The 20,543-nt window shown below is 47.1% G+C and overlaps 1 pseudogene; it reads left to right on the top strand.

Annotated features, from left to right (window-relative positions):
• Positions 1 to 8,649: 8,649 nt before the first annotated feature.
• Positions 8,650 to 20,285, top strand: LOC101040716 (small ribosomal subunit protein uS19-like; annotated as a pseudogene).
• Positions 20,286 to 20,543: the final 258 nt, after the last annotated feature.

The following is a 20,543-nucleotide window of genomic DNA, read 5'->3' as shown; positions in this document are numbered from 1 at the left end:
GGTCATGAATCTGTAAGGGACACCAAAACATCAACGCAACAAATAAGTCATATGGTGCCTCAAATCAGCACTCTATACAAAGCTTCTTCAGTAACGTCGTCCCCACTCACACTGAAATTGACAGGGGTTGGTAGGAACCCCGCCATACACTCACCTTAGGCACCAACTCCAACCCCAAGGACAGAATGTGGAACAAATATTTAGCGAAGCCTATTTAAAGGGGCGCCAGCACACACCCCACCTGACCATCTACATGAGTGGTCCAGGCCCTGGTCCCAGCTCTGCCCAGCACTAGCTATGTGACCTTAGACAGCTGTGTCCTCGCTCAACTTCAGCGTCCTCATCTGAAACACAGGGGGCCGCTGGGAGAGGTGAATTACATCTGTAATCCCAGTGCTTTGCAAGGGTGAGGCAGGAGGATGGCTTGAGCCCAGGAGTTCAAGACCAGCCTGGGCAACATAGTAAGACCCCCCCATCTCTACAGAAAGTAAAAATAAAAAATAGTGGTGGCATGCACCTGTAGTACCAGCTACTCAGGAGGCTGAGGTGGAAGGATCACTTGAGTCCAGGAGGTGGAGGCTGCAGTGAGCCATGATCACACCACTGGACTCCAGTCTGGGCAACAGAGCAAGATCCTTTCTCCAAATAAATATATTTGAGCCCCAGTGCAGGCGGCAGGGGCTCACGGGAAGTGTTTCGGACATGGAGGCAGATCCTTTATAAATGTCTTGGTGTCATCCTCCCAGTAATGAGCTCGAGCTCTCTTAGTTCCCTGGAGATTTCCCCCGACTCCCAGAGCTAGTCATTGAAAAAAACCTGGCACCTCCCTTTCCTCTCTCTTGCTTCCTTCCTTTCCCCATGTGATGCCTTCTCCCTTCCATCGTCCACCATGACTGCAAACTTCCTGAGGCCTCACCAGAAGCAGATGCTGGCACCATGCTTCTTGTAGAGCCTGCAGAACCATGAGCCAAATAAACATCCTTTCTTTATAAATTATCCAGCCTCAGGTATTCACTTATAGCAACACAAATGGACTAAGACATCACCTCTTAGAAGTCCTGGCTTCCCCAGAAAAAGAAAGAGTTAATTTAAAATTTTTAAAAGGCTTACGCAGAAAAAGAGACTCCATAAACAAATGAAAAGGTAAGCCACAGACTGCATACAACCGAGAATAGATTCATAGTCAGAACCTGTAAGAAATTCCTACATATCAATAAGAAAAAGACAAACAACCCAACAGGAAAATGGGCAAAGGAAATGGATAGATGTGGATAAAATAAGCATATTGCTGCTGTGGGCTAACAGTTCAGGGATGTACTGTGTAGCCAGATTGTGGGAGAGGGGAAGGAAAGATGGAAAGCCACTTAAATGTGAAGGAACAGCAACAAGACCAATATGATATACCAAGGTAATAAATGCTGTTTATGACTTCTTTAAAAAAAAAAAAAGCAGAGTAGCTTATTTTATCACACACAAAAAAGAAGTTGAATGGCCAGTAATCATGAAAACATGTTTAACCTCACTAATAATGTTGAAATACAAATTAAAACAATGAGGCTTTTTCGTGTGTTTTTTTGAGACAGAGTTTATACAAATTAAAACAATGAGGCTTTTTTTTGTGTTTTTTTGAGACAGAGTTTCAGTTTCACTTTTGCTGCCCAGGCTAGAGTGCAACGGCGCGATCTTGGCTCACCGCAACCTCCACTTCCCAGGTTTAAGCAATTCTCCTGCCTCGGCCTCCCAAGTAGCTGAGATTACAGGCATTCACCACCATGCCCAGCTAATTTTGTATTTTCAGTCGAGACAGGGTTTCTTCATGTTGGTCAGGCTGGTCTCGAACTCCCGACCTAAGGTGATCCACCCGCCTCGGTCTCAAGTGCCAGGATTACAGGCGTGAGTCATTGCACCCAGCCTAAGGCATTGTTTTACACTCACCAGATCACAAAAAATGTGTTTAAGTCTGACAATGTCAAGTGATGACAGACTAACAGATGCTCTCATACCCTCTTTGATAAGCAGTCACTTGGAAGGACAATGTAGCTATCTCCACTAGTGTTAAAAATGTACATCCCCCACAGCCCTGCAATTCAGCTCCTTCGTATAGGTACCAGAAAAGCTCTCTACGCATGGTATAAGGAGACCCCTGTCTCCTTGCACACATAATTCTCAGGTGCTGAAGCCTAACAATGAAGAAAATGGGAAAAAATTAAACAACCATTAACAGAAAAATGGACAAGAGATTCTGGTATAGTCATACAATATTAATATGTATATTAATATTGTATGTAATAATATTGTATGTAATTAATATTGTATGTAATATGAATATTACACAGCAGTGAAAATGAATGAACCAGAATTATAAGAACCACATGGCCAAGTCTCAGTCTTCAGGGGGAGAAAGCAAGTTGCAGATTTATGTAGTATAATACTGTCCATATACATTTTTAAATATGCAAAACTGTTATGTACTTGTATATACATACATTTACATTCTTGTATGTATATGCATGTATGTGTTTATATATAGTTTCTGGAACCACATCAGCAGCAAAAATATACAATTATGAGTGGGATGATAAACTCCAAATTCAGAAGAATAATTATCTCGCAGGGAGAAGGTAGGATGATGGGACTTGGGATGGGTATCCAGGGGGCTTCTATTCAATCTATGATTATTCATTTATTTTTAGAGACAGGGTCTTTCTCTGCCATTTGGGTGGAGTGCAGTGGCATAATCATAGCTTATTGCGGCCTCAAGCTCTTGGGCCCAAGCAATCTTCCCACTTTGGCCTCTCAAACAACCGGTACTACAGGCACATGTCACCATGCACAGCTAATTTTTAAATATTTTTTGTAAAGGCAGGGTCTTGCTATGTTGCCCAGGCTGGTCTTGAACTCTTGAGCTCAAATGATCCTCCCACCTCAGCCTCGTGAAGTACTGGAATTATATAGGCATGAGCCACTGTTCGAGGCTCTGGAAACTGGAATATTTTCTTTAAAAAAAAAACTGGGGGAGTGGGCATGGTGGCTCACACCTGCAATCTTAGCAATTTGGAAGGCTAAGGAGGACAGATCACTTGAGGTCAGGAGTTTGAGAACAGCCTGGCCAAGACAGTAAAACCCTGTCTCGACTAAAAATACAAAAATTAGCTGGGCATGGTGGTGTGTGCCTGTAATCCCAGCTACTTGGGAGTCTTGGGCACAAGAATTGCTTGAACCGGGGAAGCAGAGGTGAGGTGAGCCGAGATTCTACCACTGCACTCCAGCTTGGGCGACTGAACAAGACTCCGTCTCAAAAAAAGAAAAAAAAAAGATCTGAAGCAAATATGACAAAATGTTAAAATTTGACAAAACCAACCGATAAGTAAACAAATGTTCCTCATATTATTAAACTCCCCATTTTTGTGTGTTTTTTTAAACATTTCACTATAACAACAAAGTAAGGCCAAGCATGACAGCACACACCTGTAATCCCAGCACTTCGGGAGGCCGAGGCAGTGGCATCACCTGAGGTCAGGAGTTCCAGATCAGCCTGGCCAACACGGTGAAACCACGTATCTACTAAAAAATACAAAAATTACCCAGGTGTGGTGATAGGTGCCTGTAATCCCAGCTACTCAGGAGGCTGAGGCAGGAGAACTGCTTGAACCTGGGAGGCGGAGGTTGCACTGAGCCGAGATCTTGCCACTGCACTCCAGCCTGGGCAACAGAGTGAGACTTCTTCTCAAACCAAAACAAAACAAATTAAAAAAAAAAAAAAACAACAAAGTAAGAGGGTTAGTGCACAGGTGGACATAGGAGGGTGGGTGGCAAAGATGTCCTAAAGAGCAAATGGTTTACACTAAAAGGCCACACGCTGGGACAAGTGTGGCTGCAACTCCCTAAGCTCCTGCAGAGGTGGCCTCTCCTAAACAAGCCCAGCAGATCAGCGGTGTCAGCTGGACGGAGACAGGGTGGCAGGAGGGGCCTGTGGATCCTCTCAGCCTCCCTGTCCCTCTGCTGTCTTTGGCTGGCCCTTGTGGACCCTTTCCTCAACTGATCCTCGTCACCTCAAAATATGTATCTACTGAGACAAACCTCCTCTTCCCTTGGTTGTCTCGGGAAAGAATGCAGTTTTTGCCTACTGGGCTGACAAAGATTGAAATGTGTGATACAGCCCAATATAACTGGTATGAATTTCTTCTGCAACACATTGGTACAAGAAATGTCACTTTATCATTTGTCTAAATCAAGCTGAACTTGGCTACAATCCCCTACTCTCCAGAATCTGTAAAAAATTCAATCTTAGTCATGTTCTGGAGGGTTCCTGTCCCACCCAAGGATTGTAATGAAGCGTTGTGAGGATGATACATTCCAAATTCAGTATACAGTATGGGCATCCCTGAGATACCCATCATATCAGCGGCCATGATCCTTTCAAAGGCACTAGCTCTCACCCTCCATACCACACTTGGAGAGGGCTCCCAAGTTCACATCGCTGAGCATTCTGTCGCCTGGGACCTAGAAACCACCCCATCAGAAGTCCAGCCACCTCCCACAGGCCTACATAAGTGGAGTGCAGGCCCTGAGACTCACAGTAACCCCGTGCCCCAAGCCCACTATGGGAAGGTCTGGATCACTTCCCACATTAAACTCCAAAGCAGCAAAGGTAACAGACCCTGTGGACACCTACCCTGACATGTTGTCACGCTTTGGGGAAAAGTGCTAAGGTTGGGTGTGAGCTCCCAAAGCTGCAAGCCCCAAATCCAGGCAAGGGACACCCCATTCCACCTGTGCTGTGACTTAGGAGTTGACACGCTGCTAGACTGTGGGATCTGGCTGACCTTTTTAGTCTGAGTAAACGCCAGGAATAGAAAAAAGGAGGGGCCCAAGGAGGAGATATTAGATTTACTACTAGAAGAGGGAGATTGGCTGGGCGGGGTAGCTCATGCCTGTAATCCCAGCACTTTGAGAAGCCGAGGCAGGCCGATCACTTGAGGTCAGGAGTTCAAGACCACACTACCCAACATGGCAAAACCATGTTTCTAATAAAAATCCAAAATTCGCTGGGTGTGGTGGCGGGCGCCTGTAGCTCCAGCTACTCGGGAGGCTGAGGCAGGAGAATTGCTGGAACCTGGGAGGCAGAGGCTGCAGTGAGCCAAGGTTGTGCCACTGTACTCCAGCCTAGGTGACAGAGGAAGGAAGGAAGTAAGGAAGGGAGGGAGGGAGGGAGGGAAAGAGAAAGAGAAAGACAGAGAAAAAGAAAGAGAGAGAAAGGAAGGAAGGAAGGAAGGAAGGAAGGAAGGAAGGAAGGAAGGAGAGAGGGAGGGAGGGAGGGGGAAGGGGAGGAGGAGGAGGGGAGGAGGGGAGGAGGGGGAAGGAAAGCTCAGAGATTGACTAGCCATGAGCCTTGGACAGAAGGTGAACTCAAGGCCAGGCCTTCCTGACTCCAGGCCCTCCCAGCAGATATCACCACTCAAGGATCACATCTTCCAGCACAGAAATCCTCAACTATTGTCTTTTTAGGTGGGGCTTCTATTTCACCTCACCTGAGTCTGGGCTACACTGTCTGCCATTCTAGGCAAAGAGGAGTTCATGAGAGTGGGGACAGAAGCTGGGTGTGCATGGCTCAAAGCAGTGACTGTCCTCTTCCCATCTCTGCCAGGCCAGGCCCCAGATGGAGGCCTCTGTTTTCAAGGGATATGAATAAATTCATTTCAGGGGTGCAGAATTAGCAATCTCCTCCAAATAGCAGACTTAAAGCTGTGTTCTCCAATAGCTTTCTCAGCAACTAAAGAAGTATTTTGATCTCCTACCTGATTCATGATCAGAACTTGGGCAGGTGTCATCTAAAAATCTCCTTGAACTAGCTGGGTGTGGTGGCTCACACCTGTAATCCCAGCACTTTAGGAGGCCAAGGCAGGTGGATAACTTGAGGCCAGGGGTTCATGACCAGCCTGGCCAACATGGTGAAACCCATCTCTACTAAAAGTACAAAAATTGGGCTGGGAACGGTGGCTCACGCCTGTAATCTCACCACTTTGGGAGACCAAGGTGGGTGGATCACGAGTCAGGAGTTCATGACCAGCCTGGCCAACACGGTGAAACCCCGTCTCTACTAAAAATACAAAAATTAGCCAGGCGAGGTGGCAGGTGCCTGTAATTCCAGCTACTCAGTCCCTGGGAGGTGGAGGTTGCAGTGAGTTGACACCACGCCATTGCACTCCAGCATAGGTGACAGGGTAAGACTCCGTCTCAAAAACACACACACACACACACACACACACACACACACACACACACACACGAAATTGGCCAGGCATGGGGGTGCATGCCTCTCATGCCAGCTACTTGGGAGGCTGAGGCAGGAGTATCACTGGAGTCTGGAAGGCAGAAGCTGCAGTGAGCCAAGATCATGCCACTGCACTACAGCCTGGATGACAGAACGAGACTCCGTCTAAAAAAAAAAAAAAATTCTCCTTAAACCTCAGCAGAATTTAAGTGACCCTGAGAAACTCTGACATCCCTCCTTCTGTTAAACATGATGGGTTAACTTAGGACGAGGTCTCTCAACCTCGGCACCATCGCTACTTTGAACTGGATGCCTTTATGCTATCAGGGGCTTTCCAGTGCATTGCAGGATGTTAGGCAGCATCTCTGGCCTGCCAATGGATGCTGCTGGTTACTGGTTATCCCCACAGTCACGACAACCACAAATATCTCCAGATGTTGCCAAAAGTCCCTTGGGAGTCCCCAGCTCCAGAGTTAAGACCTGTCGGTCTAGAGTTTTGTCCTTCCAGACTTCTCACCCGTCACAGTGCATGGACATGAGCAGAAATATGAAACTGAACCCTTCAGGACCAGATACAGGGAGAGGGCAAACAATGTAAAAGGAATGGGAGCTTTGACACCACATCAAGCCTCATTATGAGCAGTCACAGAGACACACATTCCTAGCAACGAATGGTTAAAAGCAATGAGGAGTCATTCATTCCATGAATCAATCAACAAACATTTGTCTATTCACTGATCAGTTATTATGTTATTAGGTACTGGGCTACATGCTGGAGATCAAAGATTGAGAAGACCAGCAGACTTTACCCTCACACAGCTTATCCCCTGGCAGGAAAACAGGTATTACAGGACGTATTACAACACAGCTGTTAAGGGCTGTGATGGAGGAGTACAGGGGGTTCTGAATGAGTTTACTAAAGGTGAATTCAGGGGCTAGAAAGGGGTCCTCTGTGTCATCTCAACCTATAAAGCTTGGCCTATCCAGGCTGGGCACGGTGGCTCATGCCTGTAATCCCAGCACCTTGCGAGGCCAAGGTGGGTGGATCACCTGAGGTCAGGAATTTGAGACTAGCCTGGCCAACATGATAAAACCTCGTCTCTACTAAAAACACAAAAACTAGCCGGACGTGATGGCGGGTGCCCATAATCCCAGATACTCGGGACACTGAGGCAGGAGAATCGCTTGAACCTGGGAGGTGGAGTTTATAGGGAGCCCAGATCGTGCAACTGCACTTCAGCCTGGGCAACAGATGAGACTCCATCTCAAAAATAAAAAAATAAAAAATAAAAATATTGGCCCATCCAACAAGCTGCCCTTTTCCCATCCCGTTCCCACACCTCCCCTCCAGGCTCAGCAGCCTCCCTTCAGACAGGAAGCCTGGTTCCAGCAGCAGTCACCTGGGACCAGGTAGTCCCCAAAGTACTGAGAAGGCATCAGGATCCAGTCGACTTTGCTCCCAGTTGTAACTTTTGATTCCATTTTGAGCCAGCTAAGGCCATGAAGTAATCGAATTAGGCAAATATTATGGGGAAGAAAATGGGCCTGTAAGTAGCTTAAAGTGATGGAAATGACCTGAAGGTGGCCATGCAAATGGTCTGTATAATATCCTGTAATAACCCTGTCCAGGCAGCCCTGAGGAGGCTGGCTTCCAATAATGAGGTGTCTGATTAGAATAATGTTCAGTGGGAGAATGTGTGAGTGTCCACATAAATCAGGCCTGGAGAGCCTCCCCAATTAGCTGGGAAGGAGACAGGCAAGGTGGGTGCCAACCCTGCACTAGGTGGCTGATGGGCAAACTGCAGAGATGGGGGAGGGAAAAGAATCATTCTCAGAACAATTCCTGACATTTTATAGCACTTCACAGTTTATAAACCCTTTTTTGTGCCATATTTCACCTATGCCTCACACAGTGTTTTAGGTATTAAACAACATAACTTCTGTTGGGAGATAATGTGAATTTGGGTTGGGATTTCAGCCCAGTACATGGCACATAGTAGTTGTTCAATAAACAGAAATTATGGAGCATCATGTGGCAGAGAGATGATTTTCTAATCCTATGCTTTTCCTCCCTGCTGGCTCTGGGGCCATGAGGATGCTTGCAAATACCCGCAGAGGGCTTCCTTTCCCTTCCTCTGCTTCCAAAACAGTAGGGGAGAGATTCATGCTATTCTCAGGAGAAAGCTGCTCAAGAAATGTTCATTTCCTTCCTTACCTGCTCACCTTCACTCCAGCTGACCGGCGTAGACCCCCACTTGCCCAAGACACCTCATTCCACTCAATAATTGGATATGGAGTGGCTACGATGTGCCCTTCATGCATTTATGTATTCAATAATAATTACCAGATGCCAAGTATAAACCAGGCTCAGGCCCATGTGGAAGGAGGAGAAAACAGAGGTGGTCAACAGCCTTGGGGACACAGGCCTGGCAGAGGACACCCACTTTGTGGTCACGCCACCCCTGTGGGTATCACCGTCAACAAGCCACAAGGGCAGAGCAGTGGACTGTCCCGAGGTGAGGGCCAGGCCACACAGCCTCGGGGGAATAAGAGCTGAACTCCTCTCATGTGGGGGCAGCAGGGTCTTCTACAGGGCTTTGCCCAGTCCCTCTCCTGTCACCCTGTCATCCTGCAGCTCCCCTCTGACCTGTCCATCCTCTCTGTTCCACTGATGAAGAAACCGAGGCCTAAAGAAATTAAGTATCTTGCCTAAGATAGCACAGCTAAAAAGCAAAAAATTAGTATCAACCCAGGGTTTCAGGTTTGAAATCCAATCTTGTATATGTGAACAAATGTATATAGTATCACACTCCAGAGCACACTCACAGTTCCCATGTGACCTTTCAGACCTGCATGAATGCTTGGTGTCGACATACACAAGCCCACACAGATATAGCCTCCCGGCCACGTACACACCCAAGCCACGCTCCAGAATGGCATCATCGGACCCCTTGGGCTTTTTTTTTTTTTTTTTTTTTTTTTAATGCCAAAGAGTAGTAATTTGGGAAGGAGCAAGTAAGGAGTCAAGACAGAGATAGAAGAACTGTACCCTGAAATTCTGAGCAAGATAGGCGAAGTCTGGACCAAGGTGGGGAAAACCTCACCCACAGTGACTTAGATGTGATCACCCACAGCCCAGGTAAGTTTAAGGACTCCCGACTCCCTACAGGTAATTCTTACATAATACAAATGAACTTCCTGTTTGAATGAATGAATGAATAAGTATTTGTTTCTGTCTTAGTTAGCTCAGGCTGTCATAACAGAATACTGTACATAGGATGGCTTCAACACCATACGTCTATTTACTCACAGCTCCAGAGGCAATAAACCCATGATCAAGGCTCTGATTGAGACAGTTTCCATTGAGGCCTCTGTTTCTGACTTGTGGACAGCCGCTTTCTTGCTGTGTCCTCTCATGATCTTCCTTCAGTGTGTGTGCACATCGGGAGATCTCTGGTGCCTCATCTTACAAGGACACTGATCCTATCAGATTAGGGTCCCACCCTTATGACCTCATTTAACCTTAATCAACTCCTTAAAAGCCCTATCTCCAAACAGAGTCACACTGGGGATGAAGGCTGCAGCATACGAATTTGGACTGAGGGTCACCGTTCAGTCAATAACCCCTCCATACTGTGAAGGCAAGCTCTGGGGCATAGGAATGTAAGAAAACAGAGGAAGACGCATGTCACACTCACCAAATGAACAGCCCCTACAGGATCCTGGATGCTGCACAACTCGGACGCAGGTTCCTTCTGCACCTGGAGGAGAAAGGCTGTCAGAATCCAGGAAGACTACAATGCAGACTTTTCCCTGAGTGCTCAGAGCCTTTGCTACTGGCCCCTTTCCAGCATCAAAAGATAGGGCTAGGGAAACAAGTCCAGGAAACAAGTCCTGCACCCCTGGATGACCAGCCGCAGCCTCAGCCAAGAGCCAAGCCTGAGAGGAGACATGAATAACCATAACTGGGGAGTAATGTAAACAGAGGCAGAGCTATCGAATTCCAGCTTGCAGAGCTGAAAGAGACCCTAGAGCTGAGTCCATCCAAATCTGTTCCATTCTGTTTGAGATGGAGCCCAGGAATCTGCATGTTGCATCTGCCCCACCCCCAGGTGGAACTGGCATGCTTCAAAACCTGAGAACTATGTCCCAGAGGAGTCTGGTCTGCTGCAGCAACTCAGAAACTGCCAAGTGACACAGGGACAGGGAGAGGAAGAAGAGCCAGAGGCAGCATCTCACCATGACATGGGCAAGGAGAGGCATTCCACGCCTGTAACCAGCACAAAGCTGTGAATAGTCTCACCTTGAACAGTGGAGGTAAAGCCCCCCGCCCCCACCCCGCTAATCAACAAGGTCAGCCACATTCATCCTAGTGATCAAGTACCACATTGCCCTTATATCAGAAATACAGGCACGTTCTTTCACAGAGGTCCCAGGATTCAGTTCAGACAATAGTGGTAACCAGCCAAGCATAGAAATTCTGCCTCTTAACTCAGAAACCTTAAGCATATAGAAGTGTCCCAAACATCTGCACATTAGCTCTCCCAGCCCTCCAGAAGTCACCCCCAACAGTAACCAAGCTGTACCAGAGCTGCAAGGCCACCTGATCGCCACAGAAGGAAGTGTCTAACTTGACCCTCCTCCAGACCCAGGGACAATGCATGGCTTGCCTCCCTTTTCTGCTTTTATCTTTTATTACTTCCTTCAGATAATCTATTTCATGTAATCACTCTCAGACCATTTTTTTTTTTTTTTTTTTTTGAGATGGAGTCTTTCTCTATTGCCCAGGCTGGAGTGGCACGATCTTGGCTCACTGCAACGTCTGCCTCTGAGGCTTGAGCAATTCTCCTGCCTCAGCCTCCCAAGTAGCTGGGATTACACCACCACGCTACTTGGGAGGCTGAGGCACACACCACCACGGCCAGCCAATTTTTTGTATATTTAGTAGAGATGGAGTTTCATCATGTTGGCCAGGCTGGTCTCAAACTCCTGACCTCATGATTCGCCCACCTCAGCCTCCCAAAGTGCTGGGATTACAGGCATGAGCCACCACGCCTGGCCCACTCTCACATTTTTTTTAAGAGATAGGGTCTTGCTCTGTCACCCAGGCTGGAGTACAGCAGTGTAATCATAGCTCACTTTAACACTGAATTCCTAGGCAAGCGACCCTCCTGCCTCAGCCTCACGAGTAGCTGGGACTACAGGTGTGTACTACCACACCTGGCTAATTTTAAATTTTTTTGTAGAGACAGGGTCTCACTATGTTGCCCAGGCTGGTCTCAGACTCCTGAGCTTAAGGGACACTCCCACCTCAGCCTCTCAAAGCACTGAGTTTGCAAGTGTGAGCCACCATGCCTGGCCTCACACACAAACTCTTCTTAATCTCTTCCTCTTATTAGATGATATCACCTGGGGCTTTCAAACTCAAATGCCTAGAGGGACCAAAAAGGAAATATTTTCTTCTTCTTTTCAAAAGACAGTCTCACTCTGTCACCCACCCAGGCTGGAGTGCATTGGTGAAATCTCTGCTCACTGCAACCTCCATCTCCCAGGTTCAAGTGATTCTGATACGTCAGCCTCCCAAGTAGCTGGGATTACAGACACTCACCACAGTGCCTGGCAAATTTTCATATTTTTAGTAGAGACGGGGTTTCACTATGTTGGCCAGGCTGGTCTCGAACTCCTGACCTCAAGAGACCTTCCTGCCTTGGCCTCCCAAAGTTCTGGAATTACAAGCGTAAGCCACCCCACTGCACCAGGCCTGGATATATTTTAATGAAATTTTTATATCCTGGCAAATGATTTTTTTTTTTTACTTGAAAATGCTATGTAAGTCCACATGGGTAGACCCAACAAAACACACAGGAAGCTCACCCATTGATGACGTCTAGGAGAATTCTTGCCTCTCGCCTTTCAGTTTCCATTCTTCTCTCTCCCACTCCACTTTCTGTTGATAAGTTCAAATCCTTATGATGACTTTAGACACGAGAGACATAGGCCAACACTATCTCAAAGAAAAAAAGACAATGGTTTAGCAGGAATCCTTGAATTTTTAAGCAAAGTCAGACATGTCAAGAGCCTGCGCCACCAGCCTCTGTCCAAATCCCTTAAGAGAGCCCAGAAGAAATGCTGCAGATTCTCCCCCACATGCCTCCTAGACCTGCTCCTCTTCTAAATTAACCTGCTTCCCTCAAGCACCAGGATTTCGGATAAATAAAAAATGAGTTCTCATTCAATGGGATTGTTGTTCTGTTTGGTTTAATTACTAGTGTTGTCACGGTATTGTTTCCCACCGTTTCCAATGCAAATGTGCGGTGTTTCTGCTTCATTGTGCATTCAGCATGGTGTTAAAAGCCAGCCCTGGAAAGCTAACCATCACTCAAAAGACTACTCCTATGGGGACATAGATGCCAAATTCCAAAGATCCAACTTTAACAGATCAGCTCTGGGAAGCACAATCTCTGAGAAGCTGAAGGCTGCCTGGGAAAATGCTCTTTTGAGAGGTACATTTTGCTTTTCACACCACTCATACTAGAATCACAGACTAGGAGGGTGAGAAGCTTGCATAGAAATCTCTTAGTCCACCCCCTCATTTTAATGATGACGGAGATGTTTATATGTGAGAAAATAGCAAGATAAAGAGACATGCCCCAATTCTCCCAGCTAGACAGTGACCCAGGTCCCCAGACGCTCAGCACAGAGACTCCTGCCTGTTGAGATGATGGGAAACGCCATGGCCGTAAGGCAGCCAAGGAGAAAAGAAAGAAAACATAACTGCCAACATTTATTGAATACTTGGTATGAACAAGGCACTATGCTGGACACTTAAGCTCATTTAATCTTCTAAAAACTCTGTCAGGTGGTATAGTTCTTATGTCCACTATACAGATGAAGCTTCAGAGGTTAAGCTGTCCAACCAAAGATGCATAGTGAGTATCACAGCCGGAGCTGGGGGTGAAATTCAGGCCACCATACTCTTTTTTTTCTTCTTCTTCTTCTTCTTTTTGAGACAGGGTCTGACTCTGTTGCCCAGGCTAGAGTGCAGTGGTACAATCCCAGCTCACTGCAACCTCCACCTCCCAGACTCAAGTGATCCTCATGCCTCAGCCTCCCAAGAAGCTGGGACGACAGGCATGTACTACCACACCCAGCTAACTTTTTGTATTTTTCGTAGAGACGGAGTTTCACCATGTTGCCCAGGCTGTTCTTGAACTTTTGGCCTTAAGTTGATCCACCCAACTTGGCTTCCCAAAGTGCTGGGATTACAGACATGAGCTACCATGCCCAGCCCAGGCCACCATACTCTCAATCAAGGCACTGCTTCAGTGTTACTTAATTTGCTCCCCACCCCACCATACCCTCAAAGGAAGACCTTTGCCATCCAGTTGTCCAGTGGAGACAGTGCATCTCTCTTTCTCTGTTGAAGGAGAGGTGGCCTCCAGTAGGATTTCTCTGTTGAGAAGTACTGATAGGACCTTTCATTTTCAGGTCCTAGGCAGTTTAGATGTTCAGGAAATCCTCCCAGTAAAGATTCATTTATTGCGAAATTCAAAATAAATGAATTTCATAAATGCATAGCCTAGCGGACAGAAAAGTAAGAAAAATCTTCAAAGGCCAAAAATTATTGCAAAGCCCAATCCCAAGAGGCAAGTGCCCACGGAGGCCTGTGGTTGGGTGAGAGGTGATTGGATGATCTCTGTTGACCTGGAGCTTGGCTTTTAATACGGATCTACATGAAGGGAAGGGAGTCAGAAAACGAAACCTGGAGAGAAAGATGAGATACCAAAGAGAGAATTTTTTATCTCAAAATCAAAATAAGGACACAGCAGGCAGAAAATGAGAAGTGCCTATAGGGAAAAACCAAAGGGAAGAAACTGCTGAAGTCGGTCCTAGGAAATGAGAGTACGAGGAGTAAGTAACAATCACAGGCACTGACTATGAGCTTGACCTGTGCTGAAAGCTTCATGTAAACATCTCTCCGTAACTTTTAACTGCACATGAAACCAATCAATCAACGACTGGCTTAGCAATAAGCCCAAAATATCAGAATTGGAAAGGGCATTATCTACCACTTAATGTCATGTTTTCCAAACTGCAAGTCTTGTAATCTTTGGTTCAATAGATAGATTAGCATATAAATAATACACACACAAATATACATGCATAAATCTCTGTGTGTATGTATATACACAAATGTGTATGTGTATATATGCATAAATACGCATATAAATATGAATGCATATACTAGGTCTCAATGTAAAACACATATCTCACTACAGATCAAAGTAAAAAATCAAATGCCGGCCAGGCATGGTGGCTCATGCCTATAATTCCAGCACTCTGGGATGCTGAATCGAGTGCATCATTTGAGGTCAGGAGTTCAAGACCAGCCTGGTCAACATGGTGAAACTTTATCTCTACTAAAAATATAAAAATTAGCTGAATGTAGTGGCACATGCTTGTAATCCCAGTTACTGGGGAGGCAGAGGCAGGAGAATCACTTGAACCTGGGAGGCAAGGGTTGCAGTGAGCCGAGATTACTCCACTGCATTCCTGGGCTGTGACAGAGAGAGACCCTCTCTCAAAAAAATAAATAAATATTTTAATTAATTAAAATTTAAAAATCAAATGCCTAAAAAGCATCGATAAAAACCCCAAGCCATCAATACCTTTTGTGGGAAACTGAGGCCCAGAGAGAGTGAAAGCAAAGTTGCTCACCTGGTTAGAGGAGAGTCCAGACGAGTGCCATTTCTCTCATAGTGGTAAGGTGGCACTGTGAGTCTTTACCATGCACAGCTCTGGGCCGGGATGCTCCCTCCGTGCCTCTTGTCACGGAGAAGGGAAACCACAGAGAGAGCCTGGATCTGTACAAAACTGAGCATTAGAAGGTTTGCTTTCAGTGCCTCTAACCTCCCAGTAGGGCTTCCTCCTTGCCCACCCCTTCTGCAGAAGCACCCACTGCCCTCTGCTGTCTCTACTATCCTACTACGAAGACCTGCTATCAGGAAAGGATTTAGTAACCTTCTGTGCACAAGGCTGGAAATTACTACCATGCCATCTTTTCCATGATTATTTGGTCTTGTTGTGAAGACTGTAAGTTTCAGCCAAAGACAAGAATTTCTCATTACAGAGTTTTTCCTAGCTTCAGAAGACCAGCAGAGAAGGCATTTAGGGCAGCAGTGGGAGAGGGGAGGAACACATTTGGCCTCTTTGGCACCTGGTGAGCCCCATGCCTAGTGGTGAGTGATCAGGTACCACCAGGAGACATGGGTGATCCTAGAGGGTGATGTAGGGGTTGGCTTTAGTCTTCTTCCATAATCTCCTTTCCTTTGGTAAGGAATCCTCTGGCCCTCTTATTTGCAAGGTTAATAAAGATAATAATAGGTAAGACTGCGCATTTGAGACCAGGCGTGGTGGCTCATGCCTAGAATCCCAGCACTTTGAGAGGTCAAGGCAGTTGGATCACTTGAGGTCAGGAGTGCAAGACCAGCCTGGCCAACGTGGTGAAACCCTGTCTCTACAAAAAATACAAAAATTAGCCCAGCCTGATGACAGGTGCCTGTAGCCTCAGCTAATCAGGAGGCTGAGGCAGGAGAATTGCTGGACCCCAAGAGGAGGAGGCTGCAGTGGGTCAAGATTGTGTCATTGCACTACAGTGTGGATGACAGAGCTGGACTCCATCAAAAGCCAGGTGGGGAGGGGAGGGGAGAGGGAGAGGGAAAGGGGAAAGGTGGAAGGGAGAGGGAGGGGGAGGGGAGAGGGGAAAGGGAGGGGGAAGGGGAGGAGGGGAGAGGGGAAAGGGGAGAAGGAGGGGAGGGGGTAAGGGAGGGAAAGGGGAGGGGAGCAGGAAAGGAGAGGAGAGGGGAGGGGGAAGGGAGAGGAGGGGAGGGGGTAAGGGAGAGGAGGGGAAGGGAAGGGGAGAGGAGGGGAAGGGGAGAGGAGGGGAGGGGGAGGGGAGACGAGGGGAGGGGGAGGGGAGGAGAAGGGGGAGGGGAGGAGGAAAGGAGAGGAGGGGAGGGGAAAGGGGGGAGGGGAAAGGGGGCAGGGGGAGGGGAAAGGGGGCAGGGGGAGGGGAAAGGGGGAGGGGGGAGGGGGAGGGGGGAAAGGGGGGAAGGGGGGAGGGGAGGGAGGAAACTGAAGCTCAGAGATTGACTAGCCATGAGCCTTGGACAGAAGGTGAACTCAAGGCCAGGCTCTTCTGATTCCAGGCCCTCACAGCAGAGCTAAACTCCATCTCAAAAAAGATTTTTTAAAAAGATTATGAATCTGCTTTTTTAAACACACTTAGCAAAATTTCTAATGCTAGATAAAGTCTGTGCCTTCAAAGCCATCACCTTGGGGAACATGTCACTTATTTCAATAATCCTTGCACTCATTTCAGGGTCTCTGTTTTAGGAATATTAATAATTACCAATTATGAAATGCCTGCTACAGATCAAAAACTATGCCAGGCACTTTACACACTGTACCTTATTAAATCTTATAAAACAACTGTCCCCTTTTCAATAAGACAAAGCTAGTTTTATTCCATCTGTATCCACCCTCATCAGTGGCCACAAAAACTCTAATCCGTAATTGTACTCATCACACTTGGCTCTAAATGACTTTAGACTGTTTCCAGAAATCAGTCTATCCTTGAAATGCAAAAAGTGACCTCCACAAAGAACAGCCAAGAGAGCATGTGACACACGCAGTTGGATTTCCCATAAATGAATTCCAGGAATACTCTGTTCCATGGCAACATCTTTCCATCAAGTTCACGGCCTCCCAAGATGACTGCTTTGATGTGTGAAAGCACGTATGGGTGCGTATGTGTTGAATCAACCAAAGTGCTTGAGAGATACAGACTATAACCTTAGATCTGCCTAACTGTCTGACCCTGGTACTTTGAGAAGAGAGAGGACAGGAAGGAAGTGTCACAAGTTTCTTTTCTGATGGGTGAGGGGCATGGCCCCCTGGAGCACCTGTCTGTACGGTTCTTTACCTTCCTTCTTATCCCATCGGCTGTGTTTCTGGTGACCACAAACAGCTAATGACAGAGGACACCTTTCTCACAGCTATAGGGTTTACTCCATATGGAAGGCCCTACCACACCCTGCCCCTACCTACTCTAGGGGGGGACCTACAGGGCGATTTCAGGGTTGATTATTCTTCTGTCCTTTCCTTTACTCTTTTCCTTGCTATGGAGGACTTATGTTTCTACAACTTTATGCTACTGTTTTGTGAGTTTGTTGTCAAGCTCCCTTCCAAGTAGACCCCTCCATCCCTCACAGAGAAAAATTCTGGAGTTGCCACTGGTCAAGGGAGCACTTACAGCAGCTCAACAATCACCACATTTTCTGAAGCAACTTTCACTCCTCTCTTCTCTCTTCAAACTTCCAACACCTTCTTCCTACCCCTCAGTCTCAGCCCATGATTCTTAAAAAGAGAAGCAACGAACTCCCCGGGCTCCCACCACTGTTACCTTCATCCCACCTGCCTCTGAGCCCACCTTCTCTGCCTTTCCTCCTTTTGCCAATCAACCACATTTAATGAACAGGGCGAGGCATGTCTCGTCCTCCAAACTCTTTCTGAAGCCTCCAGGACAACATTCTTCTTTCAAGTCACCCCTACTCCCTTTCCACTGTCTTTGTTGATTTGTTCTCACAGCCCTAATGGTTGGAGTGCTCCAGGCATCAATCCTTCGACTTCCTTTTTTTTTTTTTTTTGGGACAGAGTTTCGCTCTTATTGCCCAGGCAGGAGTGCAATTGGTCTCCGCCTCCCAGGTGTAAGCGATTCTCCCCCTCGGCCTCCTGAGTAGCTGGGATTATAAATGTGCGCCACCACACCCGGCTAATTTTGTATTTTTAGTAGAGATGGGGTTTCTCCCATGTTCCTCAGTGTGGTGTCGAACTCCCAACCTCAGGTGATTCGACCACCTCAGCCTCCCAAAGTGCCACCACACCTGGCCTTTTGACTTCTTCTCTTTTCTATAAACACTCCCTTTCAAGGTGAGCTCATTCTGTTTCATGGCTTTAAAATAACATGTAAACACTCACGACAAACTCATACATGTGCATCTCTGCCCAGACCCTCTCCTGAGTTCCAGACACACCCATGCTGCTGCCTAGCAACCATGTTCACTTTGGAGTCACATCTTAACTTTCATGCACTCCACTCAGAACTTCAGTCTTCCCTCCAGGCTCTGCCCCTAAAGCCTTCTCCATCTCAGTCAATGGCCACTCCATTCTAGCTCAGGCCCAAAACCTGAGAGTCACCCTGAAACCTCCCTGGCAGCTCATGCAGTCAGTAAACCCCAGTGGATCTACCTTCCAAGTACATCCGGAATCGGATGATTTGTCACCACTCACGAACTTCACACTGCCACCCCCACTGCAACCACCATCACCTTGTCTGGATATTGTGGGAGCCTCTCTCTGCTTCTACTTTTGCCTCTCAAAGTCTATTACTCTCAGCACAGCAGCAGGGTAATCTCTTTAAAACTAAGTCAGATTACTAACTCAACAACAAAATTGCAAACAACCCAATTCAAAAATGGGCAAAGGATTTGAATAGACATCTCCCCTAGACAAGTTATGCAAACAGCCAAAGAGCACACGAAAAGATGCTAATATCACTAATCATTAGGGAAATGCCAACCAAAACTACAACGATACACCACCTCACATCCATTAAGATCACACCATCAAATATATATATGGCCAGGTGCAGTGGTTTACACCTATAATCCCAGTACTTTGGGAGGCCAAAGTGTGTAGATCACTTGAACCCAGAAGTTCAAGACCAGCCTGGGCAACATGGCAAAACCTTGTCTCTACAGAAAACACAAAAAACTAGCTAGGTGTGGTAGCACACACCTATAGTCCCAGCTACTTGGAAGACTGAGGTGGGAGGATCACCTGAGCCAGGAAGTTGAGGCTGCAGTAAGCCATGATCACACCACTGCACTCCAGCCTGGTCATCGGAGTGAGAGCCTGTCAAAAACAACAACAAACAAACAAACAAACAAACCAACCCACAGAAAATACCAAGTGTTGGTGAGTATGTGGAAAAGTTGGAACAGTTGTTTATGCACGTTGGTGAGAAGGTAAAATGGTCCAGCCACTGTGAAAACAGTATAGCAGGCTAGCCACGGTGCCTCACACCTATAAACTCAGCACTCTGGGAGGCTGAGGAAGGCAGATCACAAGGTCAGGAGTTCGAGACCTGCCTGGCCAACATCGTGAAACCCCATCTCCACTAAAAAATACAAAAGTTAGCCGGGCGTGCTGGCAGGCACCTGTAACCCCAGCTACTAGGGAGGCTGGGCAAGAGAATTGTTTGAATTCAGAAGGTGGAGATTGTTGTGAGCCAAGACCGCTCCACTGCACTCCAGCCTGGGTGACAGAGCAAGAGTCTCTCAAAAACAAAAAATAAATAAATAAAAGAAAAGAAAAAGAAAAAGAAAAACAGTAGAGCAGTTCCTCAAAAATTAAAAATAGACAACACTTTTCGGAGGATCCGGCAAGAGGGCAGAGGGCAGAAGAAGCAGCAGACCTTCCGCAAGTTCACCTACCGCGGGGTGAACCGGGACTAGCCGCCGGGCACGTCCTACGAGCAGCTGACGTCGCCGGACACGTCCTACGAGCAGCTGACGTCGCCGGACACGTCCTACGAGCAGCTGACGTCGCCGGACACGTCCTACGAGCAGCTGACGTCGCCGGACACTGCGCGCCAGCTACGGCGGCCGAACCCGGCGGAAGCACCACTGGTTGCTGACGCGCCTGCGCAAGGCCAAGGAGGCGGGGCCGCCGGTGGAGAAGCCGGAAGTTGGAAGACGCACCTGAGGGACATGATCATCCTGCTGGAGATGGTGGGTCGCATGGTGGGCGTCTACAACAGCAAGACCTTCAGCCAGGTGGAGATCAAGCCAGAGATGATCCGCCACTACCTGGGTGAATTCTTCATCACCTACAAGCCCGGCCCGGCATCAGGGCCACCCACTCCCCTCGCCTCATCCCCATCAAGTAGTGGTTCTGCTAATAAAGGCACACAGATTTCCAAAAAAAATAAAAATAAATAGAATTATCATGTGATTCAGCAGTTCCACTTCTGGATATACACCTAAAAGAACTGAAAGACAGGCCTCAAAGAGATATTTGTACACCCACGTCCATAAGAGCAGGATTCACACTAGCCCAAAGTGGACACAACCCAACTGTTTAACAACGGATGAAGGGATAACCAAAGTGTGCTGCATACTTACAGAGAAATATTTTTCAGCCTTAA

This window comes from Saimiri boliviensis, chromosome 13 (genome assembly GCF_048565385.1).
Source record: "Saimiri boliviensis isolate mSaiBol1 chromosome 13, mSaiBol1.pri, whole genome shotgun sequence".
Taxonomy (NCBI): Eukaryota; Metazoa; Chordata; class Mammalia; order Primates; family Cebidae; genus Saimiri; species Saimiri boliviensis.
The sequence above is the reverse complement of the archived record's forward strand: the minus strand, read 5'-3'. Positions and strand labels throughout refer to the sequence as shown.